Here is a 5,796-nt window from a genome sequence, read left to right as displayed (position 1 = left end):
ATGAGTCTTGACCGATCCGAGATTTTGATAGTGGGCACCGACTGAGTTATGGCAGCTCATCACATGCGCAGGTATGAGTTTATTAGTATTAATTTTATTACTGTTTTTACTATAACTTATTTATTTTGTTTTAACTTTATTAATTTACTTTTTTAGGCTTCATGCGATGCTGCGACAGATGACTACATTCAGGATCCAGACACGATTATGGTAAGACAATATAAATTTTTGTGAATTGTTATGTAGTTTTCTATACTAAGTTTGATATTATTATGTAGCCTTCTACTGGACCTGACAGCACCACCGATACATGTCATCCTGTGCCGCATCCGGCCATAAGGAGACGACTTGATGATGATGATCCTGATAGCGTACCCGGGCGGCAGGGGATGCGCCTCAGGCCAACGGCTACTTTGAGACACACCGGATGCGGGACACATTGATTCGGTCTTCCATATTTTTGTTTTTTGGTGTAAATAATATTTTTTTGTACATTAACAACAATATTTAGTCGAATATGACAGTTACTTTTTTTAGTTCAAATCTCGTTTTATAGTTTTTGGTATAGTAACACAACAACTTAAACTTAACTTCCACTTAAATTAAAATAAAATTAAGTACAACAAACAAGGAAAACATTAGTACAACACAAACACAAACATAACAGGCCAACATAATAAAAAGACATGACATATGAAAATGACACTAAACATATACACGTAAATGCTCCATCCTCAGTTGTCATTTATTCTTCGCTCCAACCACTTAAATCGTTCTTCCATTTGTTCTTTTTCTTCTTCTAACTCTTTCACTCTCGCCTTCACCTCCGCAAGTTCCCGTTTATATTTTTTGTTGCGTTCCTTGTGTGCTTCACAATTCCATTCAGCTCTCCATTTTTTATCTTCCACCTCCTTTAGTTTCTCCCTCATATCTGTAATAATTCTATCTGCCTCCTTTTGTATTCTATGCTGGTATAACAACATATTATGAAATTCCTGTAATCTATCCCTGTAGCTTTCCTGATAACATGGTTCCTCAGCCCATTCATCAAATTCACAAGTAGGTTCGTCAGGTTGCTTGTACAACTTGTTCATACAGCACCAATAGCGGCGTCCAACGTTAGCACCTTCCCACCTACAATCCATCATGCATGGTTTTCCACATAAGCAAATTGGTGGACGACCAGGTTGAGCCATTTGTGAACTATTTGCTTATAATAAAAACCTTACTTACTTTTAATGAAATATTTCTTGGGGGAAATTTTTAGCACACAAAATAACTACAATGACCCCATTATTTATAGGCTAAACAATACACATATAACGCCATATCTAATGGCGCTATATTAGATAACGCCATATCTAATGGCGCCATATCATGATGATGACGAGACGACTTTATGTCAGCCGGTCACACATATCTAATGGCGCCATATCATGATGTTGACGAGACGACTTTATGTCAGTCGGTCACACATATCTAATGGCGCCATATCATGATGTTTTCAGCTTTTTCAGTTCGACAAGACAAGACACACATAGCGCCATATGTATAATTTGTGTATTAAATATCGTGATAGCGACAAGACAACACACATAATAAATATACCGATAATTATATTAAATTATTATTTAAATAGGTAAAAAGGGAAAGTACAAATCATAATTAACAAACAAGAAAATATTATTTCATAAATACTTAAATCGTATACATAACAACTAATTATTACAACATGAACTCATGGGTAGTTAGGTACAATAGAAGAACACCCGCCCTGAGCTTGATTATTGTTGCCACCCAAAGGACATTTTCTACGGTCGTGGCCTGTTTGCGAGCATATACCACATTTGCGTGCATATACGATATCACTAACATCCATTTGGTTCCGTAGACACGTTCTCTTCTGCACCTGTCTTTTACGCAAATAGGACTTGTTACACACCATTTTAAATGGTTCTGGGGGCCAGTAATGCTCAGAACCCACTGGTTGCAGCTGACCACTATATGTGTTTACGTATTTGGAAACACTATATTATTGATCAATATAGTTGGCCTCCGCATAACCAACACGTTGAAAACACTAGATGGCATGTGAACAAGGCATGTGGTAGATTGACCATTTCCCACATGAGCATAACCTTGTGGATTCATTTACAGTATGTACATTATTACCCCGATTATTATGGATAGCGGTGCGAACTTCAAAAATACCTCGTTCGTTATCATATTGCAAAAAGGAATGCCAATGTGCTCGCCGTCTGTATTTCTCTAATCTCTTCATAGGCACTGGCATAAATTCAACACCCCTTTCCATCAATTCCGTTGCAGCTGCAGACCATTGTACAAACCTCTCCGCCATCTGCTTGAATGGCATACGCACCATGGCTGTGACGGGCAATCCTCTTGCCGACTTTAATAACCCGTTGAAGGATTCTGACACGTTTGTAGTAAGAATTCCCCAGCGTCTGCCACCATCTGCATGCAACGTCCACTTTTCAGGATCATGTCGCATTAACCAACGATATGCTGCATCGTCTTCTTGCCTGATAGAATCCATATGCCTCCGGAATTTATGTTGTTGGTGGTCTGTTGCTGCCATCCACATCAAATCATGTAGATCCTTTTTGGGATGTGCCTTCTTGAAATTGGCCTTAAAGTGCCTCACACAGTAACGGTGGTATGCATAAGGTTCTTGCCAGGCAGGAAGGTTCTCCACAGAACTTAATATACCCCCGTGCCGATCAGATATTAGACAAATACCTGAACGATGTTTGACAACGTGCTCTTTCAAGTGGTTTAAAAACATTGTCCACGTCTCTGTGCTTTCATTTGCACAAATAGAAAAGGCTAGAGGAAATATCTATCCATTTGCATCCACAGCCACGGCTATCAATAGCTTGATATCGTACTTTCCATAGACATGAGTTCCGTCTATGGATATTACGGGCCGGCAATACGGAAAACCATCAATTGCTGGCTTAAACGCCCAAAACACGTAATTGAATATATATTCTTGTTTACCCGGACTCCGCTCAAGCTTCCATTCAATAACTGTTCCGGGGTTAAAGTGCTGCAGTGCAGCCATGTAGCTAGGCAGATCTGCAAATGACTTATCCCAGTTACCATAGACTATTTCAAACGCTCTTTTGCGCCCAAGATATGCCTTTCTTTTAGTAATTGTGTGGCCATATTCCTGGTAGACTGCTGTAATGCACTCTTTGATTTTATACCTTATGGACGCTTCGATGCGCGGAATAAGTACAAGAGATATCAAGTCAATATCCAAGTTGAAGTGATTCCCGTTGAAAGTGTCCATTTCGCATGTGTGGGTGGGAATGTATTTACCCACTTTCCACATACCTGTTTTCTTCTTCGACGCACGCAACATCCAATTACATGGCCAAAACCACCTGCGGAAAATAGCCTTGTATACCGTCGGACTTGACTCCGATACCTGAATCTCACGACACTCTTTAACATTGTGCATTTTACAAGCCCTGCTTACGCGTGCTTTATCAGGAAAAAACATCCCCTTTGCAAGCACCGTTGGTCTAGACTCATCCCACATTGCTGTCCGGATTTTATCAAAATCCCGTGTGAGAGCTTCCACATCCGGCACGGCTGGCAAGTTATCAATATAAGGAATCTCCCTTGAATGAAACGGCACTTCAGACTCGTTCACTTTTCGTCTTTGGGGGGCTCTCTTCAAATTCGGTCCTTCCTCCTCGTCCTCTTCATCACCATCCTCACGAGCAAATGGTGTCTCGTCTCCCGATTCATCGACATTGTTATCGTAATCGCTGTTCTCTTCCTCACTCTGTTCATCTGCCAGATCCTGGTGTAATACGTCGTTTTCGGGCAATTGAGTGAGTACGGGTAGTTCAACTTGCTCGTTTTCACTGCACATTTCAACAAAAATATAAGCTGCTAAATTAATAAATGCTTTATATATGGCTGTAGCTTTTCACTTACAAGTTGTAATGTGATGACATTCCATGATGGACGTTTTCAGTTAGGTGATGACTACCGGATGGGTCACTTGTAAAATTCATATCCGGCTGGTACCCCTATTAAATAAATGAGCGTTAAAATTTTTTCAATACGCAAAAATATACATATTAACACAAATGAAAATTGAAGTTTACCACTCTTCTTGTGAATTATGCAAAACAGGGTATAAATTATTTTCTCGCTGCTCATTCGCCGACGGTGATAAATTTAAATCAAGAAAAATTCTTTCATCTGGAACATGTCCGGCAAAAACTGATCCAGAATAACCACCCGATGACTGGGGGTTATCTCTACTACGCACAACCTCATTTTTTGGAACGTCTTCGACCTTCACGTACATCTCCAACATTATGATTACAAGAAATTCCCGGCATTCGTCCGGAGTCCTCAAGAAATCACTCAAAGTGTCATCATCGTCGATGTTAAACTCTGAGTAAAAAGCAACCCCTTGCGGCGTAACGGAATACGGATATCTTCCAGTTATTTTGAGTATCACTGAACATTTTCTCACACTCATTTTTTTGCATAACAACGATATCAATGTTTCGTACTCAATTGAAAGTGGCAATTTAACATTACACTTAGCAGGTAAACTGTAGCCCACAGAGTTATTCCCCATCACAACCTCACCCCCCAATATAATGATACTCTTATTCTACGTTCTTCAGACATAATGAAAAAATGCTGGAGAATTTAACAACAATAGAAACCAACAAGAGTTAAAAAATTTTTTTGAATGAAGTTGGGGCGATTCTACGATGTTTATATAGAAAATGGCTAGCCGGGTAATTTTTTTTTTTGGTATATAGCGCCACAAAAAGTGGCTTTATACACATTTAAATTATTGAACCCAGACATTATTGGTGGGGTCAGGGTATAAGACATATAGCGCCACTATTAATGGCGCTATGTAAGTTTGTCAGTATAACGCCACTAATAGTGGCGCTATACAGTAACGGTACAGTTAACGTTACTGTATAGCGCCACTATTAGTGGCGTTATATATACTTTGGTAACTTTTTTTTTACACTTATTTGAGTATTTTTAGTAAAAATTAACAATATTTTGGTTCCGCACTCTAAATAGAAGTGGTTACTTAAGTAGTCTCGCAATAGGGTAATGCCTGCGTACACATTATTCTTCCCAAACTTTACTTGTGCGATCTTACTGGGTTGTTGTTGATTAATTTTTTTCTTCCTCTATAATTGATATCTAATATATTGTGACCTTCGGATAAGATCGGTGATTGCTTGATCTATATATAAATAAATATTAAATCAAAGTGGTTACTAAAGGAAGACAATTAATAAAGAAAATGTATCGTTTTCCCAAGAAAGGGTTGAATTCCTTTGCAAGAAAAAGTTTGCCCAAAAACTTAAATTGTTTCCTATCTCTCTCACCAAAATAACGTGATAACATGCATGGTGTCATTGGAAACCTTAAGAAAGTTGTACTAAGATACTGTTTGATTAATCTCTTTTTAGGACGTAACCGCGTAATTGGGCGTGATATGCGTTCTTTTTCTTTTATCGTTACCAACTATCAATATTAATTCGAAATTGAAATACATATCTTTTTGGTTTGTTTTTTCTAAAGCGTGTGTTTGAATGAGTTCAGTGTATAGGGTAAAATTGTTTTACATTAAATGATCGAATGACTGTGTGAAATATAGAATCGGAGGCAGACGGAAGATGAATCGAGTAAGAATTGAGATCGAGGATAACAACTGCAGTTGGTATTGGATAGATCTCGAATGGAACATAATCAACGGAAGCGAAACGAATA

General features: G+C 38.6%; 1 long non-coding RNA gene across 1 annotated transcript; it reads left to right on the top strand.

Moving 5' to 3' along the window:
• LOC142170568 (uncharacterized) lies at positions 1-459 on the top strand. The gene is made up of 3 exons (XR_012699823.1): positions 1-71; positions 157-210; positions 279-459. It is a non-coding gene; the product is annotated as an uncharacterized LOC142170568 (long non-coding RNA).
• The last annotated feature ends 5,337 nt before the right edge of the window (positions 460-5,796 follow it).

The sequence above is a fragment of the Nicotiana tabacum genome, chromosome 16, assembly GCF_000715075.1.
Source record: "Nicotiana tabacum cultivar K326 chromosome 16, ASM71507v2, whole genome shotgun sequence".
In the NCBI taxonomy this organism is placed as follows: Eukaryota; Viridiplantae; Streptophyta; class Magnoliopsida; order Solanales; family Solanaceae; genus Nicotiana; species Nicotiana tabacum.
Note: the sequence above shows the minus strand (reverse complement) of the source record. Positions and strands in the feature narration are given on the sequence as shown.